The sequence below is a fragment of the Amblyomma americanum genome, chromosome 10, assembly GCF_052857255.1.
Source record: "Amblyomma americanum isolate KBUSLIRL-KWMA chromosome 10, ASM5285725v1, whole genome shotgun sequence".
NCBI lineage: Eukaryota > Metazoa > Arthropoda > Arachnida > Ixodida > Ixodidae > Amblyomma > Amblyomma americanum.
In genome coordinates this window covers 51,886,885-51,897,084 of record NC_135506.1, presented here as the reverse complement: position 1 = coordinate 51,897,084, position 10,200 = coordinate 51,886,885, and the positions used below count along the sequence as shown (strand labels likewise).

Genomic DNA, 10,200 nt, shown 5'->3' with positions numbered 1-10,200 from the left:
TCCTGTGTCCGTGTATCGGCAGCCTTACCTTGTGCTTATGGACTTTCGTGCATTGGAGTGAGTTAAGCGGATGTATAGTCTACCTTCTGCAATAATCTTATTTTTTTAAACTCCGCCCTTTAACTCTACCCGTAAAGGCCTGGTTTCGATCCAAGAGGACTTTTATGCCACGCTCGGTGAACTACCTCCTGTGCTACCAACCAGAGACGATCGATCATTGGGTTGTGTGGTGCCATGATGCAGTGTTCTTCTGCGACATACTTCAACGGACAATTAAAAAGGACATTAAGATCTCGCCTGACACTACAAGCTTCCTGCCTGCTCTGGGATTCCGCGTGATGTGTTAGTGCTGATTGGACCTTTTAGCTTGTGGAAGAGCCGCGCATGATGGATCGCCACGCATAACCGCCTCCTCTAATGAGTCTCTGTTCAGAGAAGAGTGCGCCTTGGGTTTATGCTGCGCAGGATCAACCTCTTGAGTGGTTGCCGACTCTTGACGCATGTATATGTCGCCCGCAATATTTATGTGCGGGGGGAGTGAGGTGTATGAAGACATCGAAAATTGTGCCGGCATCGCGGAGTTCTCGCCTATGTAAGGCATTTATGCTCACTTTCAATGAAGCATTAAGGCAACAAGTTAAAGTCCGAAGTATAGCACGAGCACGTTCTGGCTGCCTAGTGGCGAAATGCACTGCAGCTTATCTATTACAGCCGATGTACAGAGTTTGTTCTTTTCAGGTTGCATCAGCCATCAAAATGCCAGCCTGTGTGCCTCAAGCGAATGTCATCGAGTGACGTACGGCCATAAGATCTTTATGCTCATCTATGTAAAAACGTATGTGCATGTAGCATGATGTATTTGTAGACGATGTTCCCAGCTGCTCGCACTTAGGGAGCATGTGCTTACCCTTGACCTTTTCGCAAGCTCTCGGCGTCACATGCAAGGCACTGGTCACGCGAGATAAGTAAAGATTTGGCAGACTGTATACATGAATAGTCAGGAGCGAAAGTGTTAAAGTGTGAAATGAAGTGGTATAAAATGAGTGTAATAGGTTTACGGACATATTTATTATTTCTCAACATCGGATATTTTATTTCTTATGCTCCACACATTCAAGCTGCTCGTTCTGTCCATTTTCTTAAATTTGGTATGGAGCAATGAATATTCCGCGAATATTTTATCGGCTTCTAGCGCAGGAGAGCGCCTGCGTTCTATTCTCCTTCCTTTCTTGCTTCATAGAACTTCTGGGAAGCTCATCGAAAAACCAGCTGCGACCGATCTAGGGCTAAAGGCTGCGCGATAGTCAATCAAATAGCTTCATAAGAATTTATAATGGCTGTTTAATTAAAGCGAGATTATTTAAAAGAGCAGCCTCAGCACCATATCCACACCTTGCCTCCGATTTCTCTAGAAATGAAAGGCGTTGTTGTTCCTGTTGTTGTTGCGGCAGCTTTGTGCGTCGTGCCCGTGTAGGTGTTTACAACCAAAAATTTTGTTTACAGCCCTGCGATGTCATATGTCATAAAGGCGGCTTAGCTGTTTTTTTTGTGAAGAATGACGCTTTAGGCTTTTGCAGTGTTACTATTTGTTTTAAGATTTGTTAATGCGTGCCTCTTATGCAGATGTGGGGGTCGACCACATCCAAGCCTAAAGGAGAACGTGTGTCCAGGCCACGTAAGTAAAGTTATCTTGTATTCGAACTGTCCATCTGGCGAATCTTTCCAACGCTTCTGCTTGTGTACTAATGTGTTTGTATATATATATATATATATATATATATATATATATATATATATATATATATATATATATTGTTACGTGGCGGCCAGCCGAAGAAAGAGACACGATGATCGATGGAAATGAGATGATTTAATGGCTGCCGGCCTAGCGCGAGCGCTCCTGCCCGCGCCACTGCGCAGTTCGTCGTCTTCTTCGTCACACTACTCGGGGCCACCGAGCGATCGTCCCGATCGCGAACGAGAAGATCGGCACTGAAGATGAAATGCTGCAGATGACGATGGGCTTGTAAAATGGTTGGATACAGAAGAAGGAGGTGAAGGGCTTGCCGCCACGGTGAATGAGACGATCGGCGAATGAGTCCCGGTCCACGAAGCATCCGGGCCGCAGGTTGCCAGGAGCCGACGGCCGAGGTCCTTGGACGCACCGAACGGCAGAGGCAGGGGGGGGGGGGGGGCGGTGTCCTCACGTGTGGGCAGCGTCTCGGGTCGGTCGGGTCATTCCGGTCGCGGCAACGTGGTCAGTTCGTCGTGTCTTGTGGTCGGGGCGGTGGACGGGGCTGGGGTAAGCGGCGAGGTCGGTTCAGGTCTGGCGGGCTGGGCACAGCCGGGCGGTGCGGACCAGGCACACACGGCCGACGACCACGGCAGGCGCAGGACGCCGAAGCTCCGGGACCAGGATGGCGATGAAGGGACCCCAGCACCTCACACCAAATGTTACGTGGCGGCCAGCCGAAGAAAGAGACACGATGATCGATGGAAATGAGATGATTTAATGGCTGCCGGCCTAGCGCGAGCGCTCCTGCCCGCGCCACTGCGCAGTTCGTCGTCTTCTTCGTCACAATATATATATATATATATATATATATATATATATATATATATATATATATATATATATATATATATATATATATATATATATATATATATATATATATATATATATATTGTCGCCGACAAACGTAGGGCGGCACGAAAAGGGGCTTATTTAATCCGAAGGCCAGAAACCCAGCAGCGCGCGTTCGAACGGGAACGTCCTCTTCTTCGCTCCCACACGAGCCCAGTAATGCCGCTCGGCCGCATGGCGGCGCTCGCAGAATGTGAGCAGTGTGGCATTGCCCCCCTCCTTTCGAGAGGCATCGCCTCGATGCCTCCGGCAAGGGGGATAAAGAGTGTGGTGACACCGAAAGTGCGATGGCGTGTGGTTGCAGCACTGAATGTGAACTCCGGGAGGAGCTAACGGGCGTAATACGGTTTCATGCGGGACACGTGGACGACTTCAGACTTGGGCGGGCGAGAAGACCGGACAACTCCTAGCGGGTACACTTCATAGTTCACATCGCTGATTTGACGTAGCACCTCGTAGGGGCCGAAGTAGCGCCGCAGAAGCTTTTCAGAGCGACCGCGCACACGTATAGGGCTCCATACCCAGACGTGCTCGCCGGGTTGGTAAATCACCTCCCTGTGGCGGAGGTTGTAACGCCGGGCTTCAGTTGTCTGCTGGTGGCGAATGCGTTGTCGAGCAAGGTGGCGAGCGGCTTCTGCATCGCGAACGAATTGGTCAGCGCCTGGGACAGACGAGGGGGTACAATCCGGGAGCAGCATGGCGTCAAGCATGGTCAGGGCATCTCGGCCATACACCAAACGGAAGGGGGTGAAGCGCGTCGTTTCTTGGAGTGCGGTGTTGTACGCAAACGTGATGTAGGGAAGTATTTCGTCCCAGTTGCGATGGTCAGCGTCGACATACATAGACATCATATCTGTGAGGGTCTTGTTCAGCCTCTCAGTAAGTCCATTCGTTTGAGGATGGTAAGCAGTCGTTTTTCTATGACTGGTGCCACTAAGACGGAGGACCTCGTGTGTAAGAGCCGACGTAAACGCGGTTCCCCGGTCAGTTAATACAACCACGGGGGCGCCGTGGCGAAGCACGATGTGGTGAACAAAGAACTGTGCAATTTCAGCCGCGGTGCCACGGGGAAGAGCCTTGGTTTCACAATAGCGGCTTAAGTAGTCCCTGGCAACAACAATATACCGGTTTCCCATGGAGGACACCGCGAATGGGCCCAGTAAGTCCATGCCAACTTGTTGGAATGGGATTTGCGGTGGATCAATTGGCTTCAGAAGGCCGGCCGGTTTTGTCGGTGGTACCTTCCGTCGTTGACACTCACGGCAGGTTCGAACGTAGCGTTGGACGACCGCAGCAAGCCGTGGCCAGTAGTACTTGTGGCGGAGGCGTCCCAATGTTCTGGAAAAACCGAGGTGGCCAGAAGAAAGGTCGTCGTGGCATGCAGCGAGAGCTTCCTTACGAAGCACGGTTGGGACAACGAGGAGATACGCAGTGTCGGTCGGACCGTAGTTTTTCTTGTAGAGGACTCCATCTATTAAGCAAAACGACGAAAGCCCGTGCGAGAAGAGTCTGGGCGGAGACGGAGCGGTTCCTTCGAGGTACTCGATTAGAGGCAGCAGTTCGCAGTCGGCCCTCTGGTGGTGGGCAAGGTCGGATGTGGTGACAGCGCCGAGGAAAGCAGAATCGTCGTCGGACTCATCTGGTGGGCACGGAAGAGGAGCTCGGGAGAGACAGTCTGCATCGCTATGTTGCCGACCCGACTTATACACGATGGTGACGTCGAACTCTTGCAACCGAAGGCTCCACCATGCAAGTCGCCCCGATGGATCTTTGAGGTTCGCAAGCCAGCACAAGGAGTGATGATCGCTGACGACTCGAAACGGGCGGCCGTACAGGTATGGGCGAAATTTTGTGATTGCCCACACAACAGCGAGACACTCCTTTTCCGTTGTGGAATAATTCACTTCGGAACGGGACAAAGTGCGACTTGCGTATGCAATCACGCGTTCCACACCGTCTTGCCACTGCACAATCACCGCACCGAGGCCCACATTGCTGGCATCTGTGTGCAGTTCCGTGTCGGCCTGCTCGTCGAAGTGGGCAAGGATATATCCTTGCCCACTTCGACCTATAGGCGTAGATTGGAGGCGGGCCTTGAGCTCTATGAAAGCTTTTTCCTGATCTTGGCCCCAGAAAAAGGGTTCGGAGTCTTTTGTCAGGCGAGTCAGCGGCTCTGCGAGCTTGGAGAAGTTTTGAACGAACCTCCGATAATAGGCGCAAAGCCCCAGGAAACGCCGCAAGCTTCGTTTATCTGTTGGCTGGGGAAATGCAGCAACGGCGGAGGTCTTTTCTGGGTCGGGGCTAACGCCCTGAGCGCTCACAATGTGGCCAAGAAACTTGAGCTCCCGAAATGCGAAGTGGCACTTTTCAGGATTGAGAGACAGACCCGCAGAACGAATTGCTTCGAAGACGGCACGCAAACGTTTCAGGTGCTCCTCGAACGTGTCGGAGAAAATCACGACGTCGTCGAGATAGACAAGGCAGGACTGCCACTTCAGGTCAGTTAGTACGGTGTCCATCATACGTTGGAACGTCGCAGGGGCTGAACACAAGCCGAAAGGAAGCACCTTAAATTCGTACAGTCCGTCAGGAGTAACGAAGGCGGTCTTTTCTCGGTCACGTTCGTCGACCTCGATTTGCCAATAACCGCTACGAAGGTCGAGTGACGAAAAGTAGGTAGCATGGCGGAGGCGGTCTAATGAGTCATCAATGCGCGGCAGTGGATAGACATCTTTTTTGGTAACGTTATTGAGACGTCTATAATCTACTCAGAACCGTAGGCTGCCGTCCTTCTTTGCGACGAGAACAACAGGTGACGCCCAGGGGCTCGTCGATGGTTGTATGACGTCGTCGTGGAGCATTTCGGCAACTTGGCGGCGGATAGCATCGCGCTCCTTCGACGAAACACGATAAGGACGCTGACATAGCGGTCTCTGGTCACTGTCGACGATAATACGGTGCTTAGTTATTGGCGTCTGGCGAACCTTGGATGTTGATGCAAAACAGTCGCGGATAGAGTCAATAAGGCTTTCCACGCGGCGTTTCTGATTGGTCAGAAGGTCAGGGTTCACGTCGGTCCTAATGGCTGTTGCAGTGTCCTGTTCAGCTATTTCGGGGGCCGTTGTTGATGAGGCTCCGGTATCGACGAGTGCAGATACGTCATAGCCATCGGCGGCAATGAGAATTTCGGCGGCGGAAACAATTGTTTGACAATTTGTAGGCGAGGTTTTTGGTGCCGTCGTCGATGGGGTCGTCGCTGAGGTCGTCGGTGAGGTCGGCGGTGGGACCGTCTTTAAGGTCGGCGGGTAGGGTCGTCGCATAAAATCGTCGGATGGAGGCTGTTCACTGTCTGCGGCAGCGGCGGTCCTACCCCCAGAGGACGCCGTCTTCAGTTTTCCCGGCGGGGAGACGTGCCTCTGAATTGGCCAGATGATGGTGCATGACTGGGTGGAGGAACTCGTATTGGAGACGGCGACCTAGACTGGCGTCGTGGAGGCGTTGAGAGCAGCACATTATCGGCCAGGTACTGCTCAATGTCTCGCGGTCTCTCACCATAGCGCGTTCGAGGTGCGCTCGGTGGAAATCCTCTTAATCCCATCCGCCGGTAGGGGCAGTTGCGGAGGATATGACCGGGCTCCCCGCAGTGGTAACATAGTGGCCGGTTGTTGGGTGTGCGCCACACGTCAGCTTTTCGAACAGGGCGCGGGTCACGCAGCTCGGCGGAGGGAAAGTACCCCTGCGTTTGTTCGGCAGCAGGGCGGAACGCATGTGGAACTGGCGCAGGTCTCCGCAGAGCTTCACTGTAGCTCATGATGTACGGCTGCGGCTGCGGTGTCCGTAGGGCTTCGTTGTAGCTGCTGGCGTACGGCTCCGGCTGTGGTGCCGGTGGTGGCTGGACTGCTCGCCGAATTTCCTCGCGGACGGCATCGGCTACAGCTGCAACACTGGCAGGTGGAGCATCTAAGCGGAGGTTGCGCAGCTCTTCGCGAACTACACTCCGCACAAGCTCCCGAAGAGCCTCGTCCCCGGCGACTGGCAGGGACGCACAATAGTTGCTGGCCGCAACACTTCCCGGACGACCGTACTGCGCACTGCGTTCCTGTAAGGAACGTTCCATGCCTGTGGCTTCTTTAGCGAAGTCAGCGACGGTTCTTGGTGGGTCGCGTATGAGGCCAGCGAAGAGCTGCTCCTTCACACCACGCATGAGGTGGCGCACCTTGGTAGCCTCTGGCATGGCAGGGTCAGCCGAATTGAAAAGACGTGCCATGTCTTCAATAAACATAGCGACGCTTTCGTTCGCCTGCTGTGACCTGGTGCGAAGGGCGAGTTCGGCATTTTCCTTGCGTGCGTTTGTGCTGAAGGTAGCCAGCAACTGACGGCGGAACGCTTCCCAGTTCGTAAAGGATGCCTCATGGTTCTCGAACCATGTCTTCGCAGAGTCTTGGAACGAGAAATAGACGTTTCGTAGTTTTCGGTCGTCGTCCCACTGGTTAAAAGTGGCCACACGGTCAAAGCTGGACAACCAGTCCTCGACGTCCTCAAACCGATCGCCGTGGAAGGATGGTGGTGAGCGAGGGGTGAGAACTACAACGCGCGGGACAGTGCCGGAAGGCTGGCCTGTCTGACTGCCTGTAGTAGACGTCATGGTACGCACCGGTCTCGTCAGTGGCTGACACTCAGGTTGCAGGCCTCGCAGGCGGCGGCTCGCTTTGTGGACGGGTGTTGTGTCCAAGCGTCGATGATCAGCGTCAGAGTTGCCCTCGGGGTGAGCGTTCACGGAACGATACCCAGCGGCTCCTCCAAAATGTCGCCGACAAACGTAGGGCGGCGCGTTCTTCTTATTCTTATTCTTATTATTCTTCTTCTTCTTATTCTTATTCTTTATCTTATTATTCTTCTTCTTCTTATTCTTATTCTTTATCTTATTATTCTTCTTCTTCTTATTCTCATTCTTCTTATTATTATTCTTCTTCTTATTCTCATTCTTCTTTCTTCTTATTCTTCTTTCTTCTTACTCTTCTTATTCTTCTTATTCTTATTATTCTTATTATTCTTATTATTCTTATTATTCTTATTATTCTTATTCTTATTATTCTTATTATTCTTATTCTTATTATTCTTATTCTTATTATTCTTATTATTCTTATTCTTATTATTCTTATTCTTATTATTCTTATTCTTATTATTCTTATTCTTATTATTATTCTTATTATTCTTATTCTTATTATTCTTATTATTCTTATTCTTATTCTTATTCTTATTATTCTTATTCTTATTATTCTTATTCTTATTCTTATTCTTCAGCGCGCGTTCGAACGGGAACGTCCTCTTCTTATATATATATATATATATATATATAGGGAGCCAACAGTCACCGAAACTAAGGTGCACTGGGGAACGTTATTTTTTTTAATGCGTTCTGCTTATCAGTGGGATAATATTACTTAGATTAATAAACCGCTTAAAGAAAATTACTTATGAAGCTGCAGAAAAAACAACCATGCCGCCGGTGGGATCCGAACTCACGACCTCCGAATATCGCGTCCGGTGCTCTTACCAACTGAGCTACGGCGACGGCTGTCCAATCTGCTGCTCTCGTGGGTATTTATGTTTATTTGGTGTATGCAAACCTTGAGAGTGTTCACCAGCGCCACCCTCGACCATAGCGGCGGACGTAGCACGTCCTGTAATACCGCGAGCGTGACGTGGAACGTCATCTAACGGCGAGGGCGGAAACTGTGCGAGAGCCCTCTTTAGCAACCTGTGGCATCAAGACTGCCAGAACCGAGACCCTCGTTAAGACCCTCGTTAAATAACGTTCCCCAATGCGCCTTGGTTTCGGTGACTGTTCCCCTAATTTACTTTACCTTGTCTGCTATATATATATATATATATATATATATATATATATATATATATATATATATATATATATATATATATATATATATATATATATATATATATATACAGGATTAAATTGTAAATAAATTGTAAGCGAGAGTTTCTTTGGCTAAAGGTGTATATGAGCTGCCTGCCGGAGTTAATGTAGCAGTGTACACTAAAACGCAGCTGTCCATAAAGGACCTTGGACGCCGCCATCTGAGCAACTAAGTTTGATTTTGTGCTTGCAGATTATTGAAAGCAGTATTATAGGTGCTACGGCTTCGAGAGATTCATTTGAGCAAGCGGCAGAAAGAAAGTCTGCAACAAATTATTGTGTGCGGCATGATTTTCCGTACTCTCCTCGCAGTGTCCCATTGGAAGCTGGCAGCGTCCGTGTGGTCCGATGTGTGTATGTCGCCGGCGAGCGGGAGTGCTGTTTCGATCACCCTTCTGCGTCAGCCGCAATATTCGTCTACCTCCTGGATACGAGTAACTGCGAGTGCTCCAGGAAACCGTCGGTTTGCACGTGATTTTACCGCGCGAAAAAACGCAGCGGCGCCAGAAAAATCCACATTATTCAGTTCTGATAATGCACAGTCGAGGTAATAAAGTCGTAAGCAAAAATAAATTTCTTCAAACAAGGTGAGACTATGTGTTTTGCATATCATATTGCTGTTACGTGTTTTGTTTTATTGATGGACATTCAGAATTGATCACTCTTGTCTTATGGAAGCAATGTGCTCCACAGCGTGCCTACGCATGAAGCATGCATGCTTTTTGTGATTTTTTTTCAGAGAGAGACAGCATGCTGAGTTAATAACCGTAAGGATTCATTATCCATTTCGGACCATTTAGCCATCTTGCATTGGTCGCTGTTTTTCGGTGACGGAGCCGCGGCTTGCAAGTGGCCACGAAAACCGACTGCACCATTGGGGTATTGGCGACCACACCTCGCCATTGGCTGCATATCACCGCCAATTGTTAACCGATCCGTGCGGGCGAGTAAAGAAGGCTACCGATACGCTCACGCCACTCTGAATGCAATGAAAAATGAATGGCCATTTCGAATAGATATTTATAGAATATGGCCCCTAGTACGTTCTAGGCATGTTCTGCTCGCCACTAGACGGCTTCTTACTCGACAGCGTTAAGGAGCTCGAGTCGCAGAAAATCCGTCGTAGTCGTCGGCTTCATTGACCGTGAGCGAAATATCCCCGAAAAATGTCCAGAGAAGCAACCTAAGAGATGTATAGGCCACCGACGTCACGTAACCTTGTGACGTCATCACAACCTGCCCACCGTATTGTGAGCGAACTGCGCATCGTCGTGCCAAGTGGCAGTTAAATTAATGATCGGTCAAAAAGAGTTAGATGTTGGGATAGTTGGTTTTCTGACAAAGCATTAATCTTCTTAGCGTCAAACATGACAGGACACAGAAAGACAAAACGGGGGCGCTACTTGCGAGTGATTTATTGAAGGTTGAACCACGGCATATATATCCACAGGTCTGCGCAGGCGCAGCCTAACAGCAAACCCGGAAAATATAGCTAGCAGAAACTGGTTACATTAGACGTGATAGAAAATTCACCTCAACATTGTACAGGGCAACTGAAGTCTCACTAGCACAATCCGATTCCGCTTTCCTGATAAAAAATGCCTCCAAGGCT

At 49.9% G+C, this 10,200-nt stretch overlaps 1 long non-coding RNA gene across 1 annotated transcript; it reads left to right on the top strand.

Annotated features, from left to right (window-relative positions):
• Window positions 1-1,228: 1,228 nt before the first annotated feature.
• On the top strand, window positions 1,229-9,169 carry LOC144107139 (uncharacterized). The gene is made up of 3 exons (XR_013309229.1): window positions 1,229-1,470; window positions 1,624-1,675; window positions 8,901-9,169. It is a non-coding gene; the product is annotated as an uncharacterized LOC144107139 (long non-coding RNA).
• Window positions 9,170-10,200: the final 1,031 nt, after the last annotated feature.